The sequence below is a fragment of the Actinia tenebrosa genome, unplaced genomic scaffold (genome assembly GCF_029948245.1).
Source record: "Actinia tenebrosa isolate PJP-AT-01 unplaced genomic scaffold, QUT_ActTen_1.0 PGA_scaffold0__85_contigs__length_37466705, whole genome shotgun sequence".
NCBI classification, from domain to species: Eukaryota; Metazoa; Cnidaria; class Anthozoa; order Actiniaria; family Actiniidae; genus Actinia; species Actinia tenebrosa.
In genome coordinates, this window is record NW_028292569.1 from 20,070,815 (window position 1) to 20,083,876 (window position 13,062).

General features: G+C 37.4%; 1 long non-coding RNA gene across 1 annotated transcript; it reads left to right on the top strand.

Moving 5' to 3' along the window:
- Positions 1–508: 508 nt before the first annotated feature.
- Positions 509–1,827, top strand: LOC116304433 (uncharacterized). The gene is made up of 3 exons (XR_004198058.2): positions 509–652; positions 1,127–1,237; positions 1,336–1,827. It is a non-coding gene; the product is annotated as an uncharacterized LOC116304433 (long non-coding RNA).
- Positions 1,828–13,062: the final 11,235 nt, after the last annotated feature.

Below are 13,062 nucleotides of genomic sequence, written 5' to 3' on the forward strand. Positions count from 1 at the left end.
AAATAGATAAATAAATAAATGAGTAAATAAATAAATGAATAAATAAATAAATAAATAAATAAATAAATAAATAAAAAATAAAAAATAAAAAATTACAAACACATTAACACCATTACAACCTTAAAAAATTACCCTAACAAAAATCCTCCATAATAATCCCTCATCCCTCACTACATCACTAATACCTCCCTCCATCCCTAATACTCCCTCACTCCTCACTCCTCACCTCCCTCCTACCTCCTCCTCCCTCCTCACCTCATCCTCCTCCATCCTACCTCACTCTCCTCACTCATCCTCATCCCCTCCATCCCTCCCTCCCTAAAATAACAAACATGTTTAATAATAGGTGAAGAGAAATATAAATATAAATAAATAAATAATAAATCAATAAACAAACAAATAAAAAATAATAAAAAGGAAGAGGGACGGAGGGAAACCAACAAGGGGGGAGGGGGAGGGGGGTGTTTGGGGTTAGTGGTCAGCGGTTGTATGTTGGTGTCGTACAAATTAAAGATGGAGTTGTGTATAGAAAGCACAAGAGCGTTTAGTGTAGTATGAAATAATGTGAGAGATGGCAGATAAAGGTATAGAGAAGAGCGTATCAGGGGAAGGAAAGACCCACTGTAAGAAACGAAGAAAAACGAAGCGGAAGGTGAGTGGATAAAGTAATTTATTTATAAAAGTGAATTAAAATGGCGAATTGTTAAGATCATGAAATAAAATAGAAAACTAACGAACCCGTAGGGTGGAAACCAACAGGTATAAATATATATACACATACGTAAATGAACATGAACAAACTAGGTGGACTAAGGAACGTCTATCCAATTGGGGAGAGTGGTAAAAGGGCAGGTAGTGGAATTCGTCTGTGAAGGCTCCTTGTGTCTGAGAAGGCTTGTCGAGATGTACTGTAGAATGGATATGTTGATAAGTGGAGGTGAAGAAAACCAAATCGTGGATGTTAGGGAGAATTCGTGGAACAGTTCTTGCATATTTGTTGTAGTAGTGTCAATGAATATATTTCCAGTGTATCATCAATAGATATTATAACTGATAGTTGGCATTATACTTTAGTTAGGAGTGTTAAAATAGTCCTAGTGATGAGGTTTCAACTGTTTTTTTGAAGGTATACAGTCTTGGGTCTTCAAGGTTTACTGGGATTGTGGTGGATCTTGGGAGCGGATGATGGTATTCATAATCTTGGGTGACAATTCAAGCCAGGTTTGCAGAATAAGAGGTGAGTAGACTGATATTTGTGATAGAATGCTTTGTAGTGGGTCTATATGTCGGTAGTTTGATGGTCCAAATGTTTATCTCCTTGGTGTGTTCCTACAGATGGCAGCATATCTCCATATCTCCAGAATGGACGAGGTGGTAGATTTTTTCAGCATGTAGGAGGTACTTCTAGCGGGAGGTGTAGTTAGCACTGAAGTTGATGTTGTCTTTAAGATGGTCGAGGAGGAAGGGAAAACAATTGGACAGACGTCCCTTCTATTTTTAAAGCTTGGAGTGTAATATAAATAAGAAAGGCTAATGGGGAAGAAACTAAGAAATTGGAATGATAAAAATATAAATATAATAATATATAGGGAGGTAAATATAGTGAAAGGGTAAGCTAAACGAGAGCGGTGAAGCCGCTGAAAAAGGAACGAGAAAATAATAATATAATATAGTAATAATGATATCATAGTTTAAAAATATAATAATACTACCATGATATGGTATATATTTTATATATATATATATATATATATAGTAAATGTGTATTATGTAAAAGATGTATTAATAGAAGGAGGTGTAAACGGTTGTAGATTGAAGTAATAAAATTAAGACACCATAGGTGTGAAGTTGTCTTCTTGTGATGGTTATTATCGAGAACCATAAGGTGGCCAGTTCATCTAGGGCCAAAATGATATGAAGAGTGGATGATTGTGTAGGAGACGTGGAGGTGATCCTGTGCTGTCGAGGTTACAGATGGCAGAGTCTATAGAGTCTTGGGCCAGATCTTGGTTCTTGGAATGGTGTGTAGGAGTTGTGTTGGAGTAATCCAGTGTTGATGAAGAGTGGGAGGGCTCACGATGGCAGGGTCTGGCGGTAGGAAATTAGTGTTGCTGTGCGTCCTGAAGAGGTATTGTTGGGATGAAGGTGTGTACCTTGGATGAGGAGATCATAAGTGGATGAGCATTGGTTGTTTCCATTGAGGGATTAGTCTAGGACAATTCTTGGTCTTGAGGAGTTCCTGTTTGGAATTGTAGACGGTCCAATAGGGAAAAGATTTGGTAGACGTGAGGTGGTTCCCAGTGGTTTTGGAGTACAGCAGGAGTTCTGATTCTTGAGATGTTCTTTAAGGCCAATATTGTTTGAAGAAATAGATGGAAGATGTATGTGTTGAAGGTTTAGAGTTAGAGGAATGAGATGAGAGGAGAATATAGGGAGGGAAAATATTGTTATTGAAGGTGTGGAAGAGGAGAAGGAATATTAGGACAAGAATTTATTGTGGACTAGTGTGTCCCTGAGGGTGCTGTGTCTTTGAAAAGCGGTGGTGGGGGGTGTGGGGAAAAGGGGGGAGAGCAAAGGGTCATTGGAGATGTGGTGCCAGTGGGAGAGTAGAATGTGAGAAAGGTATGACAAAGGGAAGGATAGGGGAGGGGGTGTTGGTGAGTGGAAGGTTAGGTATATTGTGTTTGAGGAGTTCTCTTTGGGTGAGGTGGTGGACCTTATGGAATTGTGAGTTGATAATGGAGTTGGGGTAGCCTCTTGTAAGTAAAATAGATTGAAGGCGGTCTAGATGTTTGTGAAAGTCAGTGTTGTCAGTGATGAGACGTCTGTAGCATAGTGCTTGGCTGTAAATTGTACCAATTTTGCATTTGAGGGGGTGGTGGGATGAGTGGTGTAGGAGGAGGGTGCTGTCAGTGGGTTTAGTGTATAAGGTTGATTTGAGGCGACCTGTAGGGGTGAGAATAACGGTTGTATCCAGGAAGTTAATAGAGTAAGGTGAAGAGGTATGTTGGGATTTGATGGTGGGGTGGAAGGAATTAAGGTGTGTAATGAAAGTGTTTAAAGTGGAGATACCATGTGTCCATATCATGAATATATCATCAATGTATCTCTTCCACATAAAGGGTTGGAGATTGTAGGGGGAGTAAAGAAGGAGTTTGTGTTCAAGGTCAGCAAGGAAAAGATTGGCATAGGATGGGGCCATGCGTGTACCCATAGCGGTGCCCAATGTTTGAAGGTAGTGTTTATTGTCAAAGGAGAAGAAGTTGTGATATAGTATGAATTTCATGAAAACCAAGAAGAGTAAGAGTGGTGGTCTGTGTGTAGATGGGATAGTGGAAAGGGCTTTAAGAGATGTGTGAATGCCTTCATTGTTAGGAATGTTGGTGTAGAGGGAGCAGACATCAATGGAAACTAAAAGGGAGCCCTTGGGTAGGGGGGTAGGGAGGTTTAGGATGGTGTTGAGGAAATGGGTGGAGTCTTTGATGTATGAGGGGATGTGGGGTACTAGTTTCTTTAGGTAGTGGTCAGTGAAGAGGGATAAGCGTTCAGTGGGGGAATTACAACCCGAAATGATGGGTCTACCTGGATTGTTATGTTTGTGGATCTTGGGGAGCATATAGAAGAGAGGGGTTCTGGCTGGGGAAGGGGGGAGTAGGAATCGAAAAGTGTTAGGGTCTATAAGTTTCAGGGAAAGTAGTTTGTTGAGGTGTAGTGTGATGGTGTTAGTTAATAGAGGGATAGGGTCATGGGGGATGGGGGATGGGTTTGTAGTAGGTGGGATCGTTCAACTGGCGTAAGGCTTCTTTGATCTATCTTATTCCTACATTCTGTGTTAATAATGTATTCAGGCGATGAAAGTAACTGGACTGTGGGAGAGTGCCTGGTGATGGAAAGGAGCCACACGGTGGTTATTGGCGATGTCTGGTAAGAATTCAATGATTATTTGTTACTGTTGTTAATATATTTGATGGTTTTTAATACCTCCGTCGTGGCAGATAAGTCAAAAGTTTCCAAGTTTTTATTTTTCTTTCAAAAACTTCGTTATTGTATTCCAAATCCGCTTCAATAAATATGTGAAGCATTATTAAAGTGTCGGGTATTCTCAATATTCTGCGAACTCAGTAGTTGCTAGTTATCCTTTGAGATTGGAGCACTTTCAATTCCGCCAGTCAAAATTATAAAATAATGATTTGAGTTGACAGAATCAAAAACCAATATTACAACGAGTCCGTGTAATGTCTGAGTTTGAATAGAGTAATGTTGAGAATCGATCGCAGTGAATTGCGACCCTCATGGTCACAGTATTTCGCCGACGTCAATCAAAGAAAGGTCAAATGGTAGTTTGTAACCATTTTTGAAGTAATTGAAGTGTTAATGTTCTGGCCTTTGGTAGTGCTATTTCAGTTCGTACGGCAGCTGCTATGTGTGGTTTAGAGAATCTCGATCTGATTTGAGTTTGATTTTCCTGCGCATCAGGCCCAATAGTGGTTTTGATAGACGCAAAATGGCAAAATAGACAAGGGAAAATGAATACGCGAGAAAGCGTGGCTACTTAGATATGGGCGGGAAATTACTTCTCTCTGCATTAAGGGAATGGCCCAACTAGAGAAACAAACTGTGCGGGTTACATTATTAGGGACCGATTTCAAATTCGCTGAATATTAATGTTAAGACAAATCATTCCCAGAACGACTGACATTGTTTTTTACTTTAAATATCCTAGCACCTCATTGATGTTAAAACCCATCGTACTGGAATGTGGGCATACGTTTTGCGACGCATGCGTCGATAGGCTGAAAGATGGCCCACAAGATAGACAGAAATGCCCTTCGTGTAGAAGGCCCCTATCCGCGGCATCCGTCAATGTGTCCCTGGCTACGCTGGTGTCATCACTGCCTGCCAGGTGCCTTAATGACGGATGTTCGTGGGCGGGAAGAGTGGACGGACACGACTTCCACTTAACCCAATGCCAGTTTAGGTTGGCAAGCTGCAGGTTTCGTAATGTTGGGTGCCAGGTGAAGGTGCAGAGGAGGAAGGCAGCAAGGCACGAGAAAGAATGCCCATACAGACCTGCAACTCGCACTTGGTGTCAACTTGAAATTCCTAGAATTTCAATTAACAACCACAAAGCCACCGAGTGCAAGAAGGTCCTTTGTCCCTATTTCAAGGGACCAAATGACAGCCACAATGTTGATATGTGAGTATTTGTGATGGCCTTTTCAAATGTTTTTCCTAAGACATTAAATTGGAATTCCAATTCTCTGTCAAGTCTAAAACTATTAAGACATTATTTCAATTAATGTTTGTGGTCACAGATGCAACGCCACGCAGCACATGTTCACGTGCCCTAACAGAGTACAGAAGTGTGAGGTTCGTGGTTGCGATTTTCGTGGCAATCAAGAAGACATGCTGCTCCACAAGAGCGCGAACGTGGAGAACCACAACGAGCTCCTGACACGAGAACACCGCGATATGATGGTGTTATTAAAGACCAAGGTACATTCCAGTCTTTTATATGTGTAGACTATAATTAAGGAATATAGAAATAAAAATGGATTTTCGTTTAAAAAGAACGTTAGTAATATAGGCCAGCTATGTATGTTTTGTCATGCAAATCTCTATTTTCAGGAATGCTTACCATTGCTTATATTATTGAATTTCAGCCCACCTCAGCGATGACCAGGTACCAGGAGGAAGTGCTCGGTGCCTGGTCATACACCTGGTCTATTGGCGAGGAAGCCGCAGAGGATATGGTTTCCTCAAAGGCACGAGGGGTGCCATTGACAAGTCCTGAATTTTCGGTGCTTGTGAATGGCGGGCGACTGAAATGGAGGCTCTTGCTCTACCTAAGCACAGGAGAGATCTCTCTTCAACTGATGGAAGGGGAGCAAGGGCCATACACCTTTAAGATGCTGTAAGTAAATGCACAACCATAATTATTATGTCCAAAATAATGTGTACTATAAAATCACTAAAATGCTGCAATTAATTGATTCGTTTGTTCGTTGTCCAATTGTAGATTTTCAATTGAAGATGCAGGGAAAAGTTCGACGATGACTGTAGTACTACGAAGAGGAGAGATGGCTGGCTGGCAATCTCGACTCTGGCTAAGAAATCGAAACGTCCTGCCACTTGTCATACGTGCAACGTTAACCTTGGTACGTTACACGTAAATTGGTTAAAGTCGCACTTGGATGATGATGTGACTCAATTATTATTATGAAGGCCAGGCTGGCGAAACATTTTTGGCTGGAAAATTGTAGTACCTAATTTGAGAGTACATGACGTCATTTACTCAACCCCAGTTTTGATATTTTAATTTTTAAATCAAATTTTCCCAATCATAAAAAAAGTTGCCAATCTGGCTTTCATGATGATAATTGAAGATTGAAAAATATAAAATATAATTCAAAATATTTGAATTATTTGAACTATCAAAAAACGGTTTTTCATCATCCAAATGCCTCTTTAACAATTATTGGATGAAGACGAGGTGATTAACGGTTTACCGGTAGTTCGATACATATTAGAGAAAACATTTCAACGATAATCACCGAGCCTGCGTCCCATAGTTTTTTTAAATATTACTACGCATGTGATTATTACAACAATTCATGTGAATTAGTGTACGATCTCTAAGAACACTAAGCACAAGGTATCTAGCAAGACAGCCAGTTCAGTGGCTGACCAACAAGAGGGCGTGGTTTTCTATAATCACCTGTGTAGTAATACCAAGGTAAGGTTCATTTGATATTACAAGGGGATGGGGGGGGGGGGGGGGTGTGTGTGTGTGTGTGTGTGTGTGTGTGTGAAGATTCCGAACTTTAAAATACTAAATTTTAAGAGTTTCACTTTTTTGTAGTTGCCAGCTTGTAGTTTAAAAAAAATCAAAACCCTCCCATTCAAACTAGATACAAGTATGTCCTTCTCCTAATATATTGAATGAACCTTCCCTGACACCAAGGTAAATCCCCTAGACACAATAACGAGTTTGCTGCTAACTTGAAACTTTTGTAAAATGGGAAGAGAATATTATCAGGACCTTCGTGATAAGTCTTTGATCAAATTCAAACTGCCTTACTATTTTAACATTGATTCACCATGGCGATCAATGGAGGAAGGACGAAAAGGTCAGTAGGACCCACCTCCATTTATCCTCCTATTTGTAGATATATTTTAAATTCACGTCCATTTCACATTTTATTTGTTCCAGTTTGTAAATAGAACTATTCGTTACAGTTCAGTTATATATATATATATATCATAGTAAAACTACAGGACCCACACACCTCTTCAAACAAATCACATACAACTGATTGGCATGCACTACACTCCAAAAAATGGTTAATGGTTGTTTCTGATCCATGCAGAAACGTTGGTTCGATTCCAGCAAGCCATCATATAAGGAGTTCAGAAACTGATCAAAACTTGCGGAAAATTCACATCCACCATACAACTAATACTCGGGTATGCACATATCGATTGACATTACAAACTGCAGCACTGATACCTTGAATCTTGTCGGACTATACGGCCCCCGCTGATCAAAAACCGGAATGAAGACTCTGGGCTCGAGATTATTGAACGGCTTGTCTCTTTGCCAATTGTGTTCAACTTTATGGCTGAATCTTCTACTGAAGAATTAAAAAACAGAAATAGATTTTCGAGATCATCTACACATACAACGGTTAAATCTCCTGAACTTAAAAAGTTAGAATATGGACAAGACCAAAGGAGAAGACAAGACCAAAAAAGAATAATTTGAAAGTGACAACAATTTTCTAACGGCTTTGAATTTTTAGATACACTTGCGAATTTGATCCTACAAGTGAGTCATTATGTTAAAAGCATTAAGTTATCCTTTAAGGAAGAAAAAAAATCTGTTTCATAGTGTTGATAAGTTCATAAAAAGTTCGGAAATCTCCGAAGTTTGGATTTTAAGGAGGCTGACTACTTTTGAACGTTCGATGTGCGCGTGCTCAAAAACCGCTGAATAATCTTCACAATTTTATTGAAGAACCATACACTTCAAGAGGGCAAAACCCTCAAATTTTGCAAAGGACTCTATACTTTTTATAAGCTTATTCGAAAAAACTCCTAAAAATTTAGGTTATATCATTTTTTTAGAAAAACGTTTTTCAAATGAAAAAATAGATTTTTGTAGGGATTTTTATTCGACTTCATGAGAGTTTTTGAGAGGCTGAAAGGAAAAAATACAACAAATCAATGTGTTTCTTTGTCGTTTTGTCAAAAATATCCACGTATTATTGTAGAACAACGTACTAGCCGTAACTCGTACGATCTAAGAGTCTGCAAAAAAATATTATCTTATGAATCTCAATTTTTTTTTGATAATCACTTCTGGTGGCGCAATTTTTGCTCCAAAAACTCGCGCGTAAGCGTAGGCTTCCATTAAATGCTAATTATCTCGGAAACAAGCTCGGGACACTCCATTGTTCTTTTCACATTCGGAATCAACATTAAATTTCAGGTTGAAGGAATTTCAAATTTTGATTTTCTGTTTATTTTTTCCCGAAGTAGTCAGTCACCTTAATAAAAGACATCCGAGGTAAATGTCACTAAACTTAATATTGTATATTGGATTATCTGTAGTTATCCAGTCTTTTGTTTTTTAAATAAAATTAACCAGGAATTCAAAGCTTAAAAATGTCAGCCATGCAAAACTTTGTCGAAGAATCTTCCAAGAACAAAAGTAGCCCCTGGGGTGGTTGGTCGTGGGTTGTGTACATGCCGGGGGGAGGGGGGGAGGGTACTCCCCTATATTTGCTATACGGGTACGTGCCGCTAAACATATGGTTATGGTTTTCAGCGATTCTAATCTGTAACAGGGTATATAAAATCGCGTTCGCTCTGGGACAGGGTATATGAAATTACGCTCTCACCTCTCTGGAACAGGATATCCATTTTCGCAATACCGGAACAGGGTATAAATTTCAGCGATTTTACTCTGGAACAGGGTCAGGTTTCAGTGGGCTCAGCGGCACATCCCTACCCTAAACGATCAAGAGTACCCCCACCCCCCATGTGACAAAATTCCTATTTGGGAGAGTTGTAAGGTTAAAAACAAAGACTCGTGCTAAGAAAACGATGTAGTGTATTTCCATTTCGTTTTTTCACTTCGTAGTTTTCATTATGGGGGACATTGTCTTCATCTCGAAGAAAGAGAAAAATTGAAGATTTTTTCTTCGATTTTATTTTCGCCTTTCAGTTTTATCTAAATTGGGCTCCCTGTGCCTATTGGGAGCTCTGCTTTTAGGCAGTGCCTGAATTTATGTATTACGTAGATATAATTTTGAGAATATTCACCTTGGATAACTAGAGTTTTTATTTATTCATTGAAAAAAAAAAAACCTTCTGTATAGTTGATGTGTGTTGCTATGATTACGTTATACGTGACCAACCTCTTTTTAAAACAATAATCCTTAACTCATGAACTAATATAATAATATATATTCGGCCGATATAAGGTATCGAAGTGTTAGGTTGCAATATATACTACTTAAAATCATTGTTTGCAATTACTTTAAAACCCTATGAAATCCCTTTAAAATTGGCATGACTAGCTCTTCTTATAACCTAACTTGAAATAAAGGTAGCACACATTCGAAACTTGAAATTACGGAAAAACATACTAACTTTTGCCAGCCTCCTCTTCACCATATTCAGATTTAAATGTGACAGACTGAAAAAAGTTCTTTTCGAGTCTTAGAAATTGTCATCGCAACCAAAAGAATCAACACAGACATTTGTTGGACTTCTTACTTTGAGCGCCGATCTTTCACTCAATGGGAATTAAATCTATATCGTTTTCAAAGCGACACTTGTTACCATAGATACTATAAATAATTCCATTCTTTCCCACGTTTGTTAAACTGGTTTTTGTGTAAATGTATGTTTAAACGAAGTTGGTCTCGTTTTTGAGGCCGGAGCTAATTTTTATTGGTTAATTACTTAAACCATGGACTGTAGGAGAATATTTGGTTTGTGACGGGGGAATTGCTTGTTAGTAGACCAAATGAATCATTAATTGGATCTGTCTATCCATGTTTTATTGAATGCTACGTTAGTTTTCAATGAATAAACATGAGTTATAAAAAATCTAGATGATGAATTGACTTTGAATGCGTTTCCTTACTTTTACAATACTCCTTTTCTTAACTTTATTACTTCGTTGGCACATTCAGAATTCCTTTTATAAGAACAAACACAAGGTCTCAATCCCATTACTGATAAGTGCGACTAGTCGAGTTGTTTTCATTACCAAGGCAGAATGAATTCGATGCTTTGCTAATAGCTGTTATTACATTTGAGCCCGCAAAAAGAAATTCTTTAGTTTAAGAACCATACAAGTGAGGCTATCGGGTCGATAAAATGATTCTTGTCTCGTTTGCACCATTTACATGTATCCATAATAACTGCTATTATAACACGTATTCACCAAAAATAACTTAAAGTCTGTACGTTTGTGTTTTGCCCGGCTTATTTTTTTATTATATTTTTAAAAATCTCCTCCTGTGTGGGATAAGTATATTTACAGCGCTTCTCAATCACCATCGTGACGAAGTAGGTTTTTTGTGGACGTCAATCAATGCGTTTCCATAACATTACATAGGCACGTGCCCTTAAAAGCTTTTTGTTTTCCGAAAATGCTGGGAAACACTTTGATTTGCGTCCACCAAAACTCTATTATATCTAGAACTTTTTTCTCCGATTTCGCGAGTGTGATGAGAAGCGCTGTAAAATTGATCTGAAATATTTTAATCTAATCTAAAATCCAAAGAATTATATGCAATAAATAATTAGAATGATCAGTAAACATATATATAAAAAAACTTTAAAACGACAACATCCCCCGCAAATTCTACTACAAAAGATTACTTTTAATTAATTTCTACTGCCTCAAAGTGCCATAGCCACTATGCTATCGCCTTGTAAGGGTGTCCGTCAATATGTCCAACCAATCAGCAGTAAGCCGTGGACAATGTATAATTTTCGCAACCAATCAACTCTCCAATAATAAAGTGTCGCTACTTGAAGATACGCTGACAAGACAGCAACAACAATGCTTGTTGATTTTACAATAGATATATCAGCCTCTTCGGAACTTAAATCTCACCTTTTTAAGTTAGCCTAAATAATTTTAGTCAGTTCGTAATTTCTTATAGTATTTAGTTTATCTTTTCTCCTTAGAACAGACCTGAATAAGCGCTTCACAAATGTTTGTTATTATTATCATCATCATCATCATCATCATCATTATTGTTGTTGTTGTTGTTGTTGTTATTGTTATTATTATGCCAAGTTTTATTTGTCTGTATATATCATGTTTACATTGACCAGCGGACTAAGTCTAGGCTGGTTAAGTTCATCATTTTTTTTCAATCCTTTCTTCAGCTTATGCATATTTATAGAACTTCTTGACTATATTAACGTTCTGGCTTAAAATCCATTTCTGACATCGTTCTATAAGAAAGTTCACTTCCCTGTCTGTATTTGTAATTGTTCTTAGGTCTTTTCTTAGCTGTTCGTGATGTCCTGCGAGAAAGTCAAACACTATGTTAATCTGATTTACACTTGAGCTTTTGCACTCTTTTTTGATGCCTGCACGTAGTTCCGTGTATTATTATCAGCAGTAAACACGTTTGAATGCTAATTAGGTAAGCTAGATAGGGCGTAATTTCGTAAACTACCAGCATGACAGGATTAATAATATATACAGTCACTTAAAACCAATTATTAATGTTCTTAAGATGCAGTTTAAATACTTGGAATGTTTGAAATGTCCTTAAGATGTGATTAATTTAAATGTTCTTGCAATGTTCACTGTGCAGCTTAATACCGCTTTCTGCATTCTAAGTAATACATTTTTGTATCTTGCTCCAAAGATATTCTTCATCTCAGGCTCCATCTCTTTAGACCATTCTCCAAGAGCGTCCAAAATGAGGTTCACTTGCAAGATCGTGTATCCTGGGTGTTGTTTTGTGAGCTCAAGTCTAAGTGCTCCATACTTCTTCGTCTTCTCTTTGTCTTTCTTTTCTCGGTTGTTAACCCACGGACAGCTCATTTCCACCATGAATACTTTCTTGTTATTGTGGTCGATGAAACGCGCGTCCACACGGTTAGATCGTACATACATGTGGTCAGCATATACAGGTACATCCCAGTATGCTTCAGCGTCAGTTGATTTGTAGAGTGGTTTGGGTTTGACTTCAGAAAACCATAGGGGTGTACTATCAGCTAGTTTGAGATCTCTTAGCATCTCAAAGAAAAACACTTTCAAAGCAGCGTTGTGTCTATCCAGGTACTTGGACTGTGCAAGAGACGGACATCCAGCCAGTACATGTGCCAGACATTCGGAACCCTCGCCGCACATTCTGCATGTGACATTATTCTTGTCTGTTGTTCCCGTCTTGTAGGCGGAGTATTATTATTATTATTATTATTATTATTATTATTATTGTTGTTGTTGTTGTTGTTATTGTTATTGTTATTGTTATTGTTATTGTTATTGTTATTGTTATTGTCATTGTCATTGTCATTGTCATTGTCATTGTCATTGTCATTGTCATTGTTATTGTTATTGTTATTGTTATTGTTATTGTTATTGTTATTGTTATTGTTATTGTTATTGTTATCGTTATTGTTATCGTTATCGTTATTGTTATCGTTATTGTTATTGTTATCGTTATTGTTATCGTTATCGTTATTGTTATTGTTATTGTTATTGTTATTGTTATTGTTATTGTTATTGTTATTGTATTGTTATTGTTATTGTTATTGTTATTGTTATTGTTATTGTTATTGTTATTGTTATTGTTATTGTTATTGTTATTGTTATTGTTCATTGTTATTGTCATTGTTCATTGTTCATTGTTATTGTTATTGTTATTGTTATTGTTATTGTTATTGTTATTGTTATTGTTATTGTTATTGTTATTGTTATTGTTATTGTTATTGTTATTGTTATTGTTATTGTTATTGTTATTGTTATTGTTATTGTTATTGTTATTGTTATTGTTATTGTTATTGTTATTGTTATTG